The following is a 21,466-nucleotide window of genomic DNA, read 5'->3' on the forward strand; positions in this document are numbered from 1 at the left end:
ATGCAAAAGGTCCCCGGTTCGAAACCGGGCAGAAACAGTTTGTGTTTTTTAGACCACACAACACATTACATTTTTTTTTTCTTTAATTATTGAAGGTGAAACAGAATCAGTGACTTAAAGAGGCTCTGTCACCAGATTATCAAATCCCTATCGCCTATCGCATGTGATCAGCGCTGCAATGTAGATAACAGTAAGGTTTTTTTTAAAAAAAACGTTCATTTTTGGCCAAGTAATGAGCTATTTTATATATATGCAAATGGGCTTTGAAATGGACAACTGGGCGTTTTTTTTTCATTATGTACAACTGGGTGTGTATTGTGTTTTTAACTGGGCGTGTTTATGTGTATGACGCTGACCAATCAGTGACCAGTCAGCGTCATACACTCCTCAACATCTGCACGCTCCTCTCCTGAAATATTGTGTGCTGCTGTGAACTCTGCTCTTACCATTACGTAGCCCTCAGTCTGTTACCTCTCCTCCATTCCTGTCCTCAATAACATCTTCACATGATTGGCAAGTCACCACCCCGCACAAGATCCTACTGCACGGCTGAAAGCCGTCACTGTATAGCTAACAGCACGGTTGTTTCAGATTGGTTGCGCTGATTGCTTGCGCTGTGAATATTCGGAGAACGTGATTGGTTTATGTGCAGGGAAATGAACATACAGACAAGCAGTAGAAGACTGAATTCAATGAAATGCTCAGCCCTTAGTCAGTCTTCTTCTGCTTGTCTGTATGTTCATTACCCTGCACATAAACCAATCACGTTCTCCGAATATTCACAGCGCAACCAATCTGAAAGTTTACAGTGCTTGGGAATAAGTGTCTGGGGCAGAAGAGGATGGAGGCGCAGCCTTATATAGTGGATCGAGCGGGTTCCCCAGCAGCATTTAAAAAAAACAGGATCCTGACCTGTCCACATAGTTTAAGGCAGCACAGAGTATTTCAGGAGCCGCGTTCTGCTCCCGTAGGTAAACGGGGTAGCAGCACTGCGAAGACCGCACGGTGAATTCACCGGCGGTCAGGATAGAACGTAGCAGCTAGATGAGGGGAACACACCCAGCTGCTAAGTGAGACACAGCAGGGCGCGCTTCCAACACAGCCGTGCAGTAGGATCTTGTGCGGGGTGGTGACTTGCCAATCATGTGAAGGTGTTATTGAGGACAGGAGTGGAGGAGAGGTAACAGACTGAGCTACGTAATGGTAAGAGCAGAGTTCACAGCAGCACAGAATATTTCAGGAGAGGAGCGTGCAGATGTTGAGGAGTGTATGATGCTGACTGGTCACTGATTGGTCAGCTTCATACACATAAACACGCCCAGTTAAAAACACAATACACGCCCAGTTGTACATAATGAAAAAAAAACGCCCAGTTGTCCATTTCAAAGCTCATTTGCATAAATATAAAATAGCTCATAACTTGGCCAAAAATGAACGTTTTTAAAAAAAACAAAAACTTTACTGTTATCTACATTGCAGCGCCGATCACATGTAATAGGCGATAGGGATTTGATAATCTGGTGACAGAGCCTCTTTAACACTGATGGCCCCTGAGACCCTGAAGTCAGACTACAGGGATCTTAATGTAAATATAAATCATAACTTCATGTGCGTCTCCTGGGGGATGATATATACGATGCAATGCAGAAATGTTAGCAGGTGGAGATATAATAACATCATAGAAAGCACTACAGGACAATCTCACATTCCAGAAGCCTGTCAGCAGAGTGGCGCAGCGGAAGCGTGCTGGGCCCATAACCCAGAGGTCGATCGATCGAAACCATCCTCTGCTAGTTTTTTTTTTTTTTTTTTATTATAATTATTATATAATCTATATATAATTATTTTTACGATAATTTAATTATTTATATGCGTTTAGTATATGAGTTAGGAATAACCATTGCATTAATGTATCATTCAATTACACATAAAGTACAAATTTCACATTGACCTATAATGGTCTTTGTTTGTACCCGCAATGTTTGTCGGGATGTTACAGCTTTATACTATAAATACTCCTTCACTAGTCACCGTCATTGCCTACAATAGACCAGCATAGTACTCATTCATAGCGCATTGTGAGAAAGGTGAACGCCATCATCGTGTAATAATGACATCATTTAGCAAATCTGTGTAATTCACATTCGTCTCGTCAGATTTTGCTTTATAATCGGCGGCTACTATGGAGACATTTACTGCTATGAGTAGATACGTACCAATGGCTGCAGCGACATCATGTGTTGGTTGTAGGAATAACAGCGTCGTATTTTCCCGCCTTGCTATTTTAGGGACGTTAGGGCTCAAGAGTCCTGTCAAACTTTCACCAGGCAGTTGTGACGCAAATAAAATGGCGGTACAACCGAAAAATAAAATGGCGGCTCGACAGAAGATATTGAGGGAAAGTTACTAAAGATGGCGGTACACATGGTCAAAAACCGTCCAAGTCCCTGTTGTTGGGTACACCACTTTTCTTTATTTAAGGTCATATTACAAGGAAAATCTTATAAGTATAGATATTTCATCATTTTATATCATCACTTAGGCTATGTTCACACGGGGTCTTTTGCCGAGTTTTTTGATGCGGAAACCGCGTCGCAAAACTCGGCAGAAACGGCCCGAGAACGCCTCCCATTGATTTCAATGGGAGGCGTCGGCGTCTTTTTCCCGCGAGCAGTAAAACTGCCTCGCGGGAAAAAGAAGCGACATGCCCTATCTTCGGGCGCTTCCGCCTCCGACCTCCCATTGACTTCAATGGGAGGCAGGAGAAAGCGTGTTTTCTGCCCGCGGCGCTCAATGGCCGCGGGCGAAAAACGGCGCGATAATTGCTATTCACACGGAGTATTTTGGGGGAGGAATATCTGCCTCAAAATTCCGTTTGGAGCTTTGAGGCAGATATTCCTCCCCCAAAATACTCCGTGTGAACATAGCCTTAAGAAGGGACGCAGCGTTAAATCAGCGCTATAACCCTAACATTCCCATAGGTGGTAGGAAGGTCATGTATTGATAGCCACCAATAAAAAATACCAGGTGCCTCGTTAGCGCAGTAGGTAGCGCGTCAGTCTCATAATCTGAAGGTCGTGAGTTCGATCCTCACATGGGGCAAGTTGTTTTCTTTTTTTTATTCATTCTTTCCCTTTTAAAACTTACATTTACAAATATTTAAAGGATTAAAAATCCTTGCAAAATTTGTACAACCTCTTAAAATTCAGGACACCTAGCTAACTCCCCCACTACCGCCGCTGACCCCACCAGCCTTATCCTCCTCTATTTACAGCAATGCCTGCAGTCCCATCACCAAGAGTGGAGTTTACCCACTGTCCTTTGTTTCTCCACTAAACTGACTTAAAGGTTTATTCCCAAATTGAGAAAAAAAAAATTTAAAAAAAATTCTAAGCTGGAATTAAATAATAAAATATTTGCTGTGAAAAATTTTTAAAAATTAATTCCCTAACTACCTTTTTTTTAAACTTGATAACTCAGCTAATGCTGATTATCTTTTCTAAAAAGGGGCGTGAGCGGCTCGATGTCAATCAAGCCGCTCTGCAGTGTGCGCGCTCCCGACGTTGCTAGATACTGCATCGGGAGAATGTTCGGCTCAACCAGGCATGGTAAGCCTGGTTGAGACGAACACACCGTGAAGTTCAACAACACGCAACAACACAAAACCCTTCCATGCAACACTGTATTCACCTCGTTTCGGCAAGCCACTTCTCCTCCTCTAGCTAAACTGCCCCCACCATGTAATATCTTTAGTCGCCGCACTGGTCCTGCATCACCCGGCGTACAACAGAAAAGATAAAAACAAACTGACCTAAGACGTTCCTACGGAGATCTGAACGGTCCTGTCACTTTTTTTCTTACTGCTACTTGGCGCCGCTAGCATTCACAGTAACAATGCGTTGTGGCGCAGATGGCGTAATTATATCACGCTCACTTGATTACGTCATCTGCGACTACCACTTTGTTATTGTGAATGGGAGCAGTAAGAAGAAAAGTGACGGGACCGTTCAGATCTTCGTGGGAACGAAGTGAGTTTTTTATTTTGTTTTTTATTTTCATTGGATCGAAGTCACCAAATCTGGGAGCATGGACAATGGAATAACTACTATATGGGGTCATGTATGTATGTATGTATGTATGTGTGTGTGTGTGTGTGTGTGTGTGTGTGTGTATGTATGTGTGTATGTATGTTTGCATGTATGTATGCATGTTTGCATGTATGTATGTATGTTTGCATGTATGTATGTTTGTATGTATGTATGTTTGCATGTATGTATGTTTGTATGTATGTATGTTTGCATGTATGTATGTATGTTTGCATGTATGTATGTTTGTATGTATGTACGTACGTACGTACGTACGTACGTACGTACGCTTGTATATATGTACACTACCGTTCAAAAGTTTAGGGTCACTCAGAAATTTCCTTATTTTTGCAAGAAAAGCAAATTTATTTTCAATGAAGATAACATTAAATCAATCAGAAATACACTCTATACATTGTTAATGTGCTAAATGACTATTCTATCTGCAAACGTCTGGTTTTTAATGCAATATCTACATAGGTGCATAGAGGCCCATTTCCAGCAACCATCACTCCAGTGTTCTAATGGTACATTGTGTTTGCTAACTGTATTAGAAGGCTAATGGATGATTAGAAAACACTTGAAAACCCTTGTGCAATTATGTTAGCACCGCTGTAAACAGTTTTGCTGTTTAGAGGAGCTATAAAACTGACCTTCCTTTGAGCTAGTTGAGAATCTGGAGCATTACATTTGTGGGTTCGATTAAACTCTCAAAATGGCTAGAAAAAGAGAGCTTTCATGTGAAACTCGACAGTCTATTCTTGTTCTTAGAAATGAAGTCTATTCCATGCAAGACATTGCCAAGAAACTGAAGATTTCCTACAACGGTGTGTACTACTCCCTTCAAAGGACAGCAAACACAGGCTCTAACCAGAGTAGAAAGAGAAGTGGGAGGCCCCGCTGCACAACTGAGCAACAAGACAAGTACATTAGAGTCTCTAGTTTGATAAATAGACGCCTCACAGGTCCTCAACTGGCAGCTTCATTAAATAGTACCCGCAAAACGCCAGTGTCAACGTCTACAGTGAAGAGGCGACTCAGGGCAGAGTGGCAAAGAAAAAGCCATATCTGAGACTGGCTAATAAAAGGAAAAGATTAATATGGGCAAAAGCACACAGACATTGGACAGAGGAAGATTGGAAAAAAGTGTTATGGACAGACGAATCGAAGTTTGAGGTGTTTGGATCACACAGAAGAACATTTGTGAGATGCAGAACAACTGAAAAGATGCTGGAAGAGTGCCTGACGCCATCTGTCAAGGATGGTGGAGGTAATGTGATGGTCTGGGGTTGCTTTGGTGCTGGTAAAGTGGGAGATTTGTACAAGGTAAAAGGGATTTTGAATAAGGAAGGCTATCACTCCATTTTGCAACGCCATGCCATACCCTGTGGTCAGCGCTTGATTGGAGCCAATTTCATCCTACAACAGGACAATGACCCAAAGCACACCTCCAAATTATGCAAGAACTATTTAGGGAAGAAGCAGGCAGCTGGTATTCTATCTGTAATGGAGTGGCCAGCGCAGTCACCAGATCTCAACCCCATAGAGCTGTTGTGGGAGCAGCTTGACCGTATGGTACGCAAGAAGTGCCCATCAAGCCAATCCAACTTGTGGGAGGGGCTTCTGGAAGCATGGGGTGAAATTTCTCCCAATTACCTCAGCAAATTAACAGCTAGAATGCCAAAGGTCTGCAATGCTGTAATTGCTGCAAATGGAGCATTCTTTGACGAAAGCAAAGTTTGAAGGAGAAAATTATTATTTCAAATAAAAATCACTATTTCTAACCTTGTCAATGTCTTGACTATATTTTCTAGTCATTTTGCAACTCATTTGATAGATATAAGTGTGAGTTTTCATGGAAAACACAAAATTGTCTGGGTGACCCCAAACTTTTGAACGGTAGTGTATGTATGTGTGTATGTACATTACCGTTCAAAAGTTTGGGGTCATGCAGACAATTTTGTGTTTTCCATGAAAACTCACACTTATATTTATCAAATGACTTGTAAAATGACTAGAAAATATAGTCAAGACATTGACAAGGTTAGAAATAGTGATTTTTATTTCAAATAATAATTTTCTCCTTCAAACTTTGCTTTCGTCAAAGAATGCTCCATTTGCAGCAATTACAGCATTGCAGACCTTTGGCATTCTAGCTGTTAATTTGCTGAGGTAATCGGGAGAAATTTCACCCCATGCTTCCAGAAGCCCCTCCCACAAGTTGGATTGGCTTGATGGGCACTTCTTGCGTACCATACGGTCAAGCTGCTCCCACAACAGCTCTATGGGATTGAGATCTGGTGACTGCGCTGGCCACTCCATTACAGATAGAATACCAGCTGCCTGCGTCTTCCCTAAATAGTTCTTGCATAATTTGGAGGTGTGCTTTGGATCATTGTCCTGTTGTAGGATGAAATTGGCTCCAATCAAGCGCTGTCCACATGGTATGGCATGGCGTGGCAAAATGAAGTGATAGCCTTCCTTATTCAAAAACCCTTTTACCTTGTACAAATCTCCCACTTTACCAGCACCAAAGCAACCCCAGACCATCACATTACCTCCACCATGCTTGACAGATGGCGTCAGGCACTCTTCCAGCATCTTTTCCGTTGTTCTGTGTCTCACAAATGTCCAAACACCTCAAACTTTGATTCGTCTGTCCATAACACTTTTTTCCAATCTTCCTCTGTCCAATGTCTGTGTGCTTTTGCCCATATTAATCTTTTCCTTTTATTAGCCAGTCTCAGATATGGCTTTTTCTTTGCTACTCTGCCCTGAAGGCCAGCATCCTGGAGCCGCCTCTTCACTGTAGACGTTGACACTGGCGTTTTGCAGGTACTATTTAATGAAGGTGCCAGTTGAGGACCTGTGAGGCGTCTATTTCTCAAACTAGAGACTCTAATGTACTTGTCTTGTTGCTCAGTTGTGCAGCGTGGCCTCCCACTTCTCTTTCTACTCTGGTTAGAGCCTGTGTGTGCTGTCCTCTGAAGGGAGTAGTACACACCGTTGTAGGAAATCTTCAGTTTCTTGGCAATTTCTCGCATGGAATAGCCTTAATTTCTAAGAACAAGAATAGACTGTCGAGTTTCACATGAAAGCTCTCTTTTTATAGCCATTCTGAGAGTTTAATCGAACCCACAAATGTAATGCTCCAGATTCTCAACTAGCTCAAAGGAAGGTCAGTTTTATAGCTCCTCTAAACAGCAAAACTGTTTACAGCAGTGCTAACATAATTGCACAAGGGTTTTCAAGTGTTTTCTAATCATCCATTAGCCTTTTAACACAGTTAGCAAACACAATGTACCATTAGAACACTGGAGTGATGTAGATATTGCATTAAAAACCAGACATTTGCAGCTAGAAAAGTCATTTAGCACATTAACAATGTATAGAGTGTATTTCTGATTAGTTTAATGTTATCTTCATTGACAAAAACTGTGCTTTTCTTGCAAAAATAAGGAAATTTCTAAGTGACCCTAAACTTTTGAACGGTAGTGTATGTATATATGTATGTATGTATGTATGTTTGCATGTATGTATGTTTGTATGTATGTATGCATGTATGTTTGCATGTGTGCATTTATGTTTGCATGTATGCATGTATGTTTGTTTGCCTGTATGTATGTTTGCATGCATGTATGTTTGTTTGTATGTATGCATGTTTGCATGTATGTATGTACGCACGTACGTTTGTATGTATGTATATACGTTCGTTTGTACGTACGTACGTACGTACGTACGTACGTACGTACGTACGTACGTACGTACGTACGTATGTATGTATGTGTGTATGTATGTATGTATGCATGTATGTTTGCATGCATGTATGTATGTATGTTTGCATGTATGTATGTATGTTTGTATATTTGCATGTATGTATGTTTGCATGTATGTATGTTTGCATGTATGTATGTTTGCATGTATGTATGTATGTATGTTTGCATGTATGTATGTTTGCATGTATGTATGTATGTATGTTTGCATGTATGTATGTTTGCATGTATGTATGTATGTATGTACATATATATGTACGTACGTACGTACGTACGTACGTACGTACGTACGTACGTTCGTTCGTTCATTTGTATGTATGTATGTGTGTATGTATGTATGTATATATGTATGTTTGCATGTATGTATGTATGTATGTTTGTATGTATGTTTGCATGTATGTATGTTTGTATGTATGCATGTTTTCATGTATGTACGTACGCACGTACGTACGTACGTACGTACGTACGTACGTACGTACGTACGTACGTATGTATGTATGTATATACGTTCGTTTGTATGTACATCTTTGGCATTAACTCTACTCGCCGTGTTTGGAGGAAGAGAAATGCTGCCTATGACCCAAAGAACACCGTCCCCACTGTCAAGCATGGAGGTGGAAACATTATGTTTTGGGGGTGTTTCACTGCTAAGGGCACAGGACAACTTCACCGCATCAATGGGAGAATGGATGGAGCCATGTACCGTCAAATCCTGAGTGACAACCTCCTTCCCTCCACCAGGACATTAAAAATGGTCTTCCAGCACGACAATAACCCGAAACATACAGCCAAGGCAACAAAGGAGTGACTCAAAAAGAAGCACATTAAGGTCATGGAGTGGCCTAGCCAGTCTCCAGACCTTAATCCCATCGAAAACTTATGGAGGGAGCTGAAGATCCGAGTTGCCAAGCGACAGCCTTGAAATCTTAATGATTTACAGATGATCTGCAAAGAGGAGTGGGCCAAAATTCCATCTAACATGTGTGCAAACCTCATCATCAACTACAAAAAATGTCTGACTGCTGTGCTTGCCAACAAGGGTTTTGCCACCAAGTATTAAGTCTTGTTTGCCAAAGGGATCAAATACTTATTTCTCTGTGCAAAATGCAAATAAATATATATAATTTTGAAAATGTGATTTTCTGTTATTTTTTTTATATAATCTATCTCTCACTGGTAAAATTAATCTTACCTAAAAATTCTAGACTGTTCATGTCTTTGACAGTGGGCAAACTTACAAAATCAGCAAGGGATCAAATACTTATTTCCTTCACTGTAACAGACAGTGTCACCCATGTACCCTGTATGTAAGCCTACCCCATGTAAATTTTGTATTTGTGTCTGTTTGTGTTTTTAGAATGTTTTGGTTGCTTCACTAAGTTGGATTCGAGGACTACTTTAGTAACGCTATTTTTTTTTTCTAAAGGGAAAGTGTAGTGACCAAATAATTATTTAAAAAAAAACTGAGATTTGATACAAATATCTTAAGTTTTGCTGTATTCTGAAAAAAAAAAAACGTTAAAAAAAAGGGACAGCACAAGGAATCATTTCACAAAAGAATGCTTCAGGCCTAATTTATATATTTTAATCAGGTTACGCTGGACCTATTGTACTACAAAGTATATTCGGTGGACTACTGCGATGATCTACAATTTTTGTTTAAATAAAATGGTTAGCAAGGATTCTGTGGTGGATTATTCATTTCAATAAAATACTTTATTAGCGCATGCATAATGACAGTTGTCTTTTTGACGACGTCCATTAGGCTAGCAGTAAACAGCCATTACTCTGATATCAACCTCCACTACGGTTATCTGGAAGAGCCTACTACGATCCAGTGATGGTGGATCACTGGGGCGGCCACAGGCTGGTGTTATTAACCTGGGAATGGACAAAACCAGTGGCCATTCCCACCCATGTAATGCCAGGCTGCTGTTGTTGTGTTGTATCTGGCTGGTTATTAAAAATGTAGGGGACCCCACGTCTATTGTTAAATTTGTTATTTGTGTCCCCCCCATTTTCATAACTAGCCAGATACAACACAGCAGCAGCAGCCTAGCATTACAAGGGTGGTAAGGTCCACTGTTTTTGGCCATTCCCAGCCTCATAATACCAGCCTGGCAGTGGGTACCGGGGTAATAATGTGTGGTTAGTGCTAGCCTCTGCACCGGCTAACACTAAGCCCCGCCTTAATAATGGACGCTGTCAATCAGCCAACTGGCATTATCTAGACATTAATAACTTTTTTTTTAAAAAACACAAATACAATTTTTTTATTGAAATAAGAAATCCCCCACAAAACCCTCGTTAACCATTTTATTAAAATTTGAGAAAACGTAGCTCCACGCAGTAGTCCAACGAATCAAAGATGTAGTCCAATCGGTTCAGCAAAATCTGCAACAAAATAAAAATGAAGTTATCAATGTGAACAATACCAATACTTATACTGACCTACACACATATATACACGCACACACACAAACACCCAAACACACACATATACAAAAAAACACACACATATACACACAAACACACACATATACACAAACACACACACACATATACACAAACACACATACACACAAACACACACACAAATACAAATACACACATACACACACATAAACACACATATACAAACAAACACACATATACACAAACACACATATACAAACAAAAACACACACACACACAAACACACACACACACACACACACACACACACACATATACACACAAACACATACACACACACACACACACACACACATATAAACAAACACACACATACACACAAACACACACACACACACACATATATACACAAACACACACATACACACAAATACACACACATACACACATATACACAAAAACATAAACACACACACCCTCATATACACACAAACAGACACACACATATACACAAACACACACATATACAGAAATACACACAAACACACACATATACACACAAATAAACACAAACACACACATATACACACAAACACACACACACACACACACAAACACACAAACACATATACACACAAACACACATATACACAAACACACACACATATACAAACAAAAACACACACATATACACACACACACACACACACACATATACACACAAACACACACATATAAACAAACACACACACACATACATACAAACACACACACATACACAAACACACACATATACACACACATACACACACAAACACCTTAGTGTATAGGGAAAGTTATATTAGGAGGGAGTGGGACAGAAATAGTGAGCGTGTATTGTATTGTAACGTAACTGTATTCATATGTATGTTTAGGTATGTGGGTGGCGGTATAATTAGGATTGTGATACCGTGTTTATACTGTACTACGTATAGTGTGAGTATACTCAGTATATATTAATTGTTATATGTATTGGGGTATACTGATACTATACGGTGATCGGTTACGGTGTTCTGTGTTTGGTGTATTTTATATGTAAGTGTGATTTTTGTTAGTAATAAATATTACCCTTTATTTACTATACAATTGTATTTACTGAGTCGTATACACTTACGTAGCAGCAAAGCAAGTAGATTAGCGTTAATATAAGGAAAAGGTAGGGGAACTAGGCATAACCCTAGTGACCCTGATTATAAAGGAGGTAGTACTAGTGGGTGACCAAGTAGGTGAAACCCGCTATTATACCAGCTCTTTTACACACGTGTGTGTGTGTGTGTGTGTGTGTGTGTGTGTGTGTGTGTGTGTGTAGCGCATATATATATTATATCTATATGATATATATAGCCCTTTATTTACTATACAATTGTATTTATTGTACGGTCTTATTCCGTTGAGTAGAAGCAAAGCAAGTAGACGTTAGTATAAGGAAAAGGTAAGGGAACTAGGCATAACCCTAGTGAGCCTGAATATAAAAGAGGTAGTAATAGTGGGAGACACAAACAAGTCAAACCCACCATTTTAGCAGCCCTTTTTCACACGTGGCTGCGTAGCGCATATATATATATATATATATATATATATATATATATATATATATATATATATATATATAAAGAAAGAAGATTTGCAGCACTCCAATGTGAAAAAAGTGGTGGTTTATTCAATCCAAGAACAACAGCAACGTTTCAATCCTACAATAGGATCTTTATCTATCAGGCTTGATAAAGATCCTTTTGTAGGATTGAAACGTTGCTGTTGTTCTTGGATTGAATAAACCACCACTTTTTTCACATTGGAGTGCTGCAAATCTTCTTTCTTTATATACCAATACACGTCCGAGGATCGGGACGTTTTGCTGGGCACCTGATCGATTGATTCCGTGTGAGTGCTGCTGCTTTCTTGTTTGCTATATATATATATATATATATATATATATATATATATATATATATATATATATATATATATATATACAGTGAAGGAAATAAGTATTTGATCCCTTGCTAATTTTGTAAGTTTGCCCACTGTCAAAGACATGAACAGTCTAGAATTTTTAGGCTAGGTTAATTTTACCAGTGAGAGATAGATTATATATAAAAAAAAAAAAAAGAAAAGCACAATGTCAAAATTCTATATATTTATTTGCATTGTGCACAGAGAAATAAGTATTTGATCCCTTTGGCAAACAAGACTTAATACTTGGTGGCAAAACCCTTGTTGGCAAGCACAGCAGTCAGACGTTTTTTGTAGTTGATGATGAGATTTGTACACATGTTAGATGGAATTTTGGCCCACTCCTCTTTGCAGATCATCTGTAAATCATTAAGATTTCGAGGCTGTCGCTTGGCAACTCAGATCTTCAGCTCCCTACATAAGTTTTCGATGGGATTAAGGTCTGGAGACTGGCTAGGCCACTCCATGACCTTAATGTGCTTCTTTTTGAGCCACTCCTTTGTTGCCTTGGCTGTATGTTTCGGGTCATTGTCGTGCTGGAAGACCCAGCCACGAGCCATTTTTAATGTCCTGGTGGAGGGAAGGAGGTTGTCACTCAGGATTTGACGGTACATGGCTCCATCCATTCTCCCATTGATGCGGTGAAGTAGTCCTGTGCCCTTAGCAGAGAAACACCCCCAAAACATAATGTTTCCACCTCCATGCTTGACAGTGGGGATGGTGTTCTTTGGGTCATAGGCAGCATTTCTCTTCCTCCAAACACGGCAAGTTGAGTTAATGCCAAAGAGCTCAATTTTTGTCTCATCTGACCACAGCACCTTCTCCCAATCACTCTCAGAATCATCCAGATGTTCATTTGCAAACTTCAGATGGGCCTGTACATGTGCCTTCTTGAGCAGGGGGACCTTGCGGGCACTGCAGGATTTTAATCCATTACGGCGTAATGTGTTACCAATGGTTATCTTGGTGACTGTGGTCCCAGCTGCCTTGAGATCATTAACAAGTTCCCCCTGTGTAGTTTTCGGCTGAGCTCTCACCTTCCTCAGGATCAAGGATACCCCACGAGGTGAGATTTTGCATGGAGCCCCAGATCGATGTCGATTGACAGTCATTTTTTCCATACCTTGTTATAAATCGCGTTAGTATTTTCTTTCGTGCTTTTTCTTAGAGTCTCAATGACAGCATCTGAGAGACCTCTGGACTTTAGAATGAAGCTTTCAGAAGCTAGGCAGCTAACTGAAACTTCTGGGGTACTGGATGTATAATTGGCCCCTGATATTGAAGATCCTGAGACACCAATAGAGGCAGAGGGTCTGCTATTTTTAGTCTGTTTAGAAGACCGAACCAGACCCTTTTTGGCCAAAATGGAGCTATTAAGATCAGTCTGAATGGTTCTTGGCAGACTTTCTTGAGAATTATCGGGAGAAGAGGAATAGGAGGAAATGAATATGCTAGGGGAAAATTCCATCTGTGTGCTAATGCATCTATTCCTAAGCTTGGTTCTCTTGGATTGAGAGAATAGAAGAGGGGGACTTTTGCATTTCCCTGAGTGGCAAATAAATCCACCACTGGTAATCCTCATTTTTGAGTGATCCATATAAAGACTTTGTCTTGTAGGCATCATTCCCCTGCATCTAAGTCTCTTCTGCTCAGGAAGTCTGCCTGAACTTTGGTGGATCCTTTTAGATGAAGAGCTGTGAGGGATAGGAGATGTTTCTCTGCCCAAAAAAATATTTGGTCTGATAATGTCTGAAGGTTTTTTTTCCACTGCTGCCCCCCTGATTGCGGAGAAATGCTACAGTGGTCATGTTGTCCGAGTAGACTTTTATGTGGGATTTTTTTGACCCAATGATGAGTAGCTTTAAGTGTATCCAACACCGCCCTTAACTCTAGAAAATTTGAAGACAGACGTTTCAAGTTTTCGGGCCACGTTCCCTGGAAGGACTTTTGGAGTACCATAGCTCCCCAGCCTCTCTTGCTGGCATCCGAAGTTACCGATATTACTAGAGCAGGGTGCCAGGGAATTCCTTTTTTCAGAGTTTTGTGATTCCGCCACCAGGAGAGAGACATTTTTACTTTCTTGGGTAAGATTATTCTTTTCTCCAAGGATCGAGGGGACTTGTCCCATCTGCTGAGAACCTCAGATTGAAGACATCTGCAGTGAGCCTGGGCCCACATTACTGACTGTATGCACAATGTCATGGATCCTAGAATGGACATGGCTTATCTTAAGGATACTGTCGTCTTTCTCTGGAAGGAAAATATTTTTGCCATTAAATCTATATCTTTCTCTAGGGGAAGAAAATACTTTTGGACTCGAGAGTCCAGAGTTGTTCCGAGGAAAATACTTCTGCAAAAGGGGGATAGGTTGGACTTCTGTTTGTTGACTATCCACCCTAGGTTCTCCAGGAGTTGGCAAGTCTGAAGGATCTGATTTTCTAGAAGAGGTATGGAGGATGCTACTATCTATAGGTCATCTAGATATGGAATGATATGAATATCCTGTGTCCTGAGGTATGCCGTCACTTCCGTCATAATTTTTGTGAAAATTCTGTGAGCAGATGATATCCCAATTGGCAGTGCATTGAACTGATAATGGAGTATGCTGTCCTCTTGGATTACTGCAAAACCCAGAAATTTTTCGTACATGGGATGTATTGGGCGTGATAATACGCGTCCTGAAGGTCTATGGTTGCCATAAGAACATTGTGCTCTATCAGAGGAATGGTTGATTTTATTGACTCCATTTTGAAATACCGATATTTCACATATTTTCAGAGGCTTTAACTGTATTAAGATTCTGTACGTTTCGGTTGGCTTCCTAACCAGGAAGAGTCGAGAATAATGACTCTGTTTTTGTTCCATTATGGGAACAGGTGAAATCACTTCCACATTTAGCTGCATCTGAAGATCTTCTTTCAGGGCTATTTGAAGAGTAAGGCCCCATGCATTTCTATGGGCCCATGCACACGACCGTGGTTTCCACGGTCCGTGCATGGCCCAGGAGCCTGGACCGCAGAAAGAACGCACATGTCTTATTACAGCCGTGTTCTGCGGTCCAGGTTCTTAGGAAATAATGGACGCGGCCATGTGCACGGCCCGCGATTTGCGGGTGGCTCGCGGGTGACACTCGGCCTCCTGCCGACCCGAAAATCACGGCCGTGCACATGGCTACGGTCGTGTGCATGAGGCCTTATTGATGGAAGATTTGTTGCGACAAACCTGTAGGAGGGATAAGATATAAACTCTATCTTGTAACCTTCGGATATTGTTTTCCGTGCATGGGCCGCGAAGCTGAGCTGCAAAAACTCAACACAATTCATTTTACACCCTGAACTTGTGGCTTCACAAATTTTCGAAAAATTCTGAAGATACACGGATGCACAACGAAGGTTTATTTGCAGGCAAATGGACCGCGACTTGAATTGCAGATGAGAATCGAGACTGTGATAAGGAAAAACTAAACAGCACAGTTTCTGTAGTGTAGTGGTTATCACGTTCGCCTAACACGCGAAAGGTCCCCGGTTCGAAACCGGGCAGAAACACTTTTTTATCTTTAAGACCACACAACACATTAAATTTTATTTTTTTTGTTACATTATTGAAGGAGAAACAGAATCTGATGGCACACCTGAGACCCTGAGATTGCCAGGCGTCAGACCACAGGGATCTCCACCAATCAAAAGACTTTTCTTTCACACAGCCAACTTTAAAGGCATGGTGTTGCCCTAAAAACATGTTTTTTTTTTTAAAATTTAAACATTTAGTGTGTGGGTGATTAAACATTGTTCAAATTTTTTTTATTTTTTTCGCGAGTCAGGAAATATTATAATTTTTTTCTAATTTATAATACTACCCATTTTTGGTCACTAGATGGAGCTAGTTCCCAAAATTGCAGCATTGCAACATTGGGTTAAAAGCTCTCGCTCTAGTGAGCTCTCAGCATCCCCCCCTCCTTTATCCTGGCTAGTGCCGGGATAAACGAGGGGTTTGAAAGGTTTAACCTCCTACACTGTGTGTCGCCATTTTTTGAGGTAACCCACAGTGTAGTAGGTTTACATACAGTAGTAAACACACACAAACACTAACATACATTGAAATCTCTTACCTGCTCCTGCCGCCGCGGCTCCCTCCGGACCGTCCGCTCCATCTGCTGCCGCTGCTCCATGTGCACAAGTCCGGAAGCCGCGACCGGAAGTAGTAATATTACTGTCCGGCCGCGACTTCCGGTCCACAGGAAAATGGCGCCGGACGGCGCCAATTTCGAATAGGACTGTGTGGGAGCGGCGCATGCGCAGTTCCCACACAGACGCCGTACACGGACGTGAATGGGACGGGAGCCGTTCACAGTCCCTATGGGACTGTGGCTGCCGTACTCCATGTCTGTGTGTGTCGTTAATCGACACACACAGAAATGGAACAAAAAATGGCAGCCCCCATAGGGAAGAAAAAGTGTAAAAATAAGAAACAGTAAAACACAAACACACAAATGAATATAAACGTTTTTATTAAAGCACTAACATCTTTAACATATAAAAAAATTATTTGTGATGACACTGTTCCTTTAAATTAAATGTTTCTCAATATTTCTTAATGTAAATATAAATCATAACTTCATGTGCGTCTCCTGAGGGATGATATATACGAAGCAATGCAGAAATGTTAGCAGGTGGAGATATAATGACATCATACAAAGCACTACAGGACAATCTTACAAGCCAGAAGCCTGTCAGCAGAGTGGCGCAGCGGAAGCGTGCTGGGCCCATAACCCAGAGGTCGATGGATCGAAACCATCCTCTGCTAGTTTTTTGTTTTTTTTTAAAATTATAATTATTATATAACCTATATATATTTATTTTTACGATAATTTAGTTATTTATATGCGTTTAGTATATGAGTTAGGAATAACCATTGCATTAATGTATCATTCAATTACACATAAACTACAAATACTCCTTCACTAGTCACCGTCATTGCCTACAATAGACCAGCGTAGTACTCATTCATAGCGCATTGTGAGAAAGGTGAATCCCATCATCGGGTAATAATGACATCATTTAGCAAATCTGTGTAATTCACATTCGTCTCGTCAGATTTTGCTTTATAATCGGCGGCTACTATGGAGACATTTACTGCTATGAGTAGATACGTACCAATGGCTGCAGCGACATCGTGTGTTGGTTGTAGGAATAACAGCGTCGTATTTTCCCGCCTTGCTATTTTAGGGACGTTAGGGCTCAAGAGTCCTGTCAAACTTTCGACTAGCAGTTGTGACGCAAATAAAATGGCGGTACAACTGAAAAATAAAATGGCGGTACAACTGAAAAATAAAATGGCGGTACAACTGCAAAATAAAATGGCGGCTCGACAGAAGATATTGAGGGGAAGTTACTAAAGGTCAAAAACCGTCCAAGTCCCTATGGTTGGGAACACCACTTTTCTTTATTTAAGGTCATATTACAAGGAAAACCATATAAATTGAGATGTCATCATTTTATGTAATCATTTAGGGTATGTTCACACGACAGCGTCCGTAACGTCTGAAATTACAGGGATGTTTCCGTCTGAAAACATCCACGTAATTTCGGCCGTAACGGCATGTGCAGGCGCTTGAACGTAATTGGTGCTGCTATTCATTGGAGTCAATGAATAACGGCTCCAATTATGGCCAAAGAAGTGACAGGTCACTTCTTTGACGTGGGCGTCTATTTACGCGCCGTCATTTGACAGCGGCACGTAAATATACGCCTCGTGTGAACAGACAAACGTCTGCCCATTGCTTTCAATGGGCAGATGTTTGTCAACGCTATTGAGGCGCTATTTTCGGACGTAATTCGGGGCAAAAACGCCCGAATTACGTCCGTAATTAGTGTGTGTGCACATACCCTTAGAAGGGACGCAGCGTTAAATCAGCGCTGTGGCCCCATGATTCTCATTGTTGGTAGGGAGGTTAGAACCCCACTGGTCATGTATTGATGGCCACCAAAACAAAACATAAGTGCCTCGTTAGCGCAGTAGGTAGCGCGTCAGTCTCATAATCTGAAGGTCGTGAGTTCGATCCTCACATGGGGCAGTATTTTTTTTTTAATTCGTTTTTTTATTCCCTTTTAAAATTTACATTTACAAATATTTAAAGGAATATCTCATTTCTATGGGACTTTCGGGACCGCTGTCTACGGCAGCCACATAGAAAAGAATGCCCACTTTTACCCCAACCCAATCAAAACACCCCTTGGAAGGTCACATGAGCGCACAATAACCATTTTCTATTGTTTTTAGCATAGAGAGCAATCGGTGATTGGTCATGTGATGATTTCTGGCTTCCGACCATGTCTAATGTTTACTGGACATTGACAGACGATGTGTTACCAATGGCTGCAGCGACATCGTGTGTTGGTTATAGGAATAACAGCGTCGCACTTTCCAGCCTTTCTATTTTAGAGACGTTAGGGCTCAAGATTCCTGTCAAACTTTCGACTAGCATTTGTGATGCAAATAAAATGGCGGTACAACTGAAAAATAAAATGGCGGCTCAACAGAAGATATTGAGGGAAAGTTACTAAAGATGGCCATACACAGGCTCAAACCGTCCCAATTTTGGCAGCATCGACTGACGATCTAAGGTCAGCCAGAGTCCAGCGTCCATGTTTATCGGGAAGCAAAGAAAGATAGCTGTTGGCTGAACGAAAGTAAGGCTAAATCCAAAAATCTCTGCACGTATTTGTTAACGTGCCCATGCTTAAGTGGTCAAAATTATGCAAAAACTGTGTCGTTTGGCACATGCGTGGCTGGTATTCATTGGGAAAAAAAACACAAAAAGGGCCGTACTCACTAAATGAGCAGGTAAACACCCGTTCCCTGCAGGTCGCAGACAAGCCACAAATGTTAAATAGAGGGAGAGGGCTCAGGTGCATTAGATAGTGTGCCAGCGTCTGGTGTAGCGTGCAGGGCAGCCTGCCTGATCTAATAGTATGGGCGCGACTAATAGGCTGTTATCCTATTCTGTTATCCCATCCTCCCACGCCTGAGCTTTGTTGTGTATTCCTAGTCTGTCTATGTGATGGCCTCCTAGTGTGTTACCTGTACCTGTTCCAGTTCCTGTTCCTGTTCCTAGCATTCCATGCCATCCTGGTCGAGCACTGTGCTGTGCCAAAGTCGTGCCGTGCTGTATCTACGTCTGACCTGCTTCACCTCGCCTGATGTCTGCCTGCTACCTAGTCCCAAACGAGCCTGTCCTGCTACTGTCTGAACTACCACAGGTACCTGTACGAACTATAGACTTTCATCTGCGCCCTGTTGGCCAGCTGCCTTACCGCCAAGGCGGTACGGCCCAGTGGGTCCACAGACCCCCCCGTGACAGTTCTAGTGCTGTATTTATGTATTTAGTATTGTTCTGGAGGATGTATATATATGTACTGAGCTTGGTTCTGGTGTTGTATATATGTACTGAGCTTCGTTCTGGTGTTGTATTTATGTACTGAGCTTCGTTCTGGTGTTGTATTTATGTACTGAGCTTGGTTCTGGTGTGTATATATATGTACTGAGCTGTGTGTTGCGCTATCTATAGGGGGGCTGTGTGTGGCGCTATCTACAGGGGCTGTGTGTGGCGCTATCTACAGGGGGGCTGTGTGTGGAGCTATGAACATGGGGGCTGTGTGTGGTGCTATCTACTGGGGGGCTGTGTGTGGAGCTATCTACAGGGGGGCTGTGTGTGGAGCTATCTACAGGGGCCTGTGTCTGGCGCTATCTACAGGGGGGCTGTGTGTGGAGCTATCTACAGGGGCCTGTGTCTGGCGCTATCTACAGGGGGGCTCTGTGTGGAGCTATCTACACGGGAGCTGTGTGTGGAGCAATCTACAGGGGGGCTGTGTGTGGAGTCTAAGGCTACTCTAAGGTCTTCACCAGAGCCGACCGCAAGACTGGATGATTTTTGCTGCATACCCAGGTTGTCTTAGCAGAGCTCAGTTTTGGAAATGCAGTTTCTGTAGTGTAGTGGTTATCACGTTCGCCTAACATGCGAAAGGTCCCCGGTTTGAAACCGGGCAGAAACAGTTTTTATCGTTTCAGACAACACAACACATTAACCCCTTAACAACATCCAACGTAGGCCATCTTTACACTTGGCCCAGGGGGGTGGCGTGCCGCCCCTGCATCGGTGTTCGCTGCAATTGGTTTGTCAGTTCAGACCAGCCAATCGCGTTTTTTTGCGGGCACAGTGATACGGTGCGGGATTGGTGCTGTCTAGGATGGCACCAATCCCTGCCTTGTACTTGTAAGGCAGTAATGATGGTGCCCCCCCCCCCATCGCTACCATTGGTCGGTCTGCATAGACCGACCAATCGTAGCCATGGCGGGTGTTTCAAACACCCTGCACCAGCTCTGCCCACCTCATTCCGATTAGGAACGGTGAGCAGAGCTGGTGTGATAGTCTGTGAACCGAATATTTACCCTTGCTGAGGCCTTCTGTGCTGCAATCATCATCTTCTGCATCTTGCTGTGTGATCACTGACTGATCATCATCATCATCAACTGTGTTGCTACTGATTTTTTTTTTGTTTTTTTTTTTTAGCTGCAGCACTAGTGATTCCTGAATTTCACTTTCCCAGTCCCTGTTCCAGGCCCCCCCAACCTCCCCTTCCCCCCTCTTCCGTATACGTCCTGCGGCCGCTGATCAGCAATTTTTGGCACAAGACTTTTTTTTTTACTGTTTTGCACCATCTCCGTGTGTGCGCCCTGCGGCCACTGTGTACTGATCAGTGACCGAGATCACTGATCAGCATCTGTGGTCATTTTTTTTTACGCAGGTTTTGAATTTTTATTTTTCTGCCAGCACCATCTCTGTGTGTGCCTTGCAGCCTCTGAGTTCTGATCAGTGACCGCCATCACTGATCGGCATTTTTGCTAATTTTTTGGCACAGTTTTTTTTTATTTCGGGCCTGTTTTTACTGCACCATTTTCTTGTGTGCGCCCTGCGGCCACTGAGTGCTGAGTCCATAATCAGCCTAAATGATAATTTATTGACACAGTGTTTTTTCGGGCCTTTTTTTTTTTCATTTTACTGCCAGCACCGTCTCCGTGTGTGCGCCCTGCAGCCCTTGAGCGCTGATCAGTGACCACCATCACTGATCGGCATCTGTGCTAATTTATTGGCCTATTTTTACTGTACCATCTTTTTGTGTGCGTCCCTCGGCCAGTGAGTGC

At 41.9% G+C, this 21,466-nt stretch overlaps 4 non-coding genes across 4 annotated transcripts; all 4 read left to right on the forward strand.

Moving 5' to 3' along the window:
- The first annotated feature begins 3,029 nt into the window (after window positions 1-3,029).
- On the forward strand, window positions 3,030-3,102 carry TRNAM-CAU (transfer RNA methionine (anticodon CAU)). The gene has a single exon. It is a non-coding gene; the product is annotated as a tRNA-Met (tRNA).
- A 12,635-nt stretch (window positions 3,103-15,737) lies between these two features.
- Window positions 15,738-15,810, forward strand: TRNAV-AAC (transfer RNA valine (anticodon AAC)). Its single transcript has one exon. It is a non-coding gene; the product is annotated as a tRNA-Val (tRNA).
- A 2,455-nt stretch (window positions 15,811-18,265) lies between these two features.
- Window positions 18,266-18,338, forward strand: TRNAM-CAU (transfer RNA methionine (anticodon CAU)). Its single transcript has one exon. It is a non-coding gene; the product is annotated as a tRNA-Met (tRNA).
- A 1,905-nt stretch (window positions 18,339-20,243) lies between these two features.
- Window positions 20,244-20,316, forward strand: TRNAV-AAC (transfer RNA valine (anticodon AAC)). Its single transcript has one exon. It is a non-coding gene; the product is annotated as a tRNA-Val (tRNA).
- The last annotated feature ends 1,150 nt before the right edge of the window (window positions 20,317-21,466 follow it).

This window comes from Rhinoderma darwinii, chromosome 3 (assembly GCF_050947455.1).
Source record: "Rhinoderma darwinii isolate aRhiDar2 chromosome 3, aRhiDar2.hap1, whole genome shotgun sequence".
Taxonomy (NCBI): domain Eukaryota; kingdom Metazoa; phylum Chordata; class Amphibia; order Anura; family Rhinodermatidae; genus Rhinoderma; species Rhinoderma darwinii.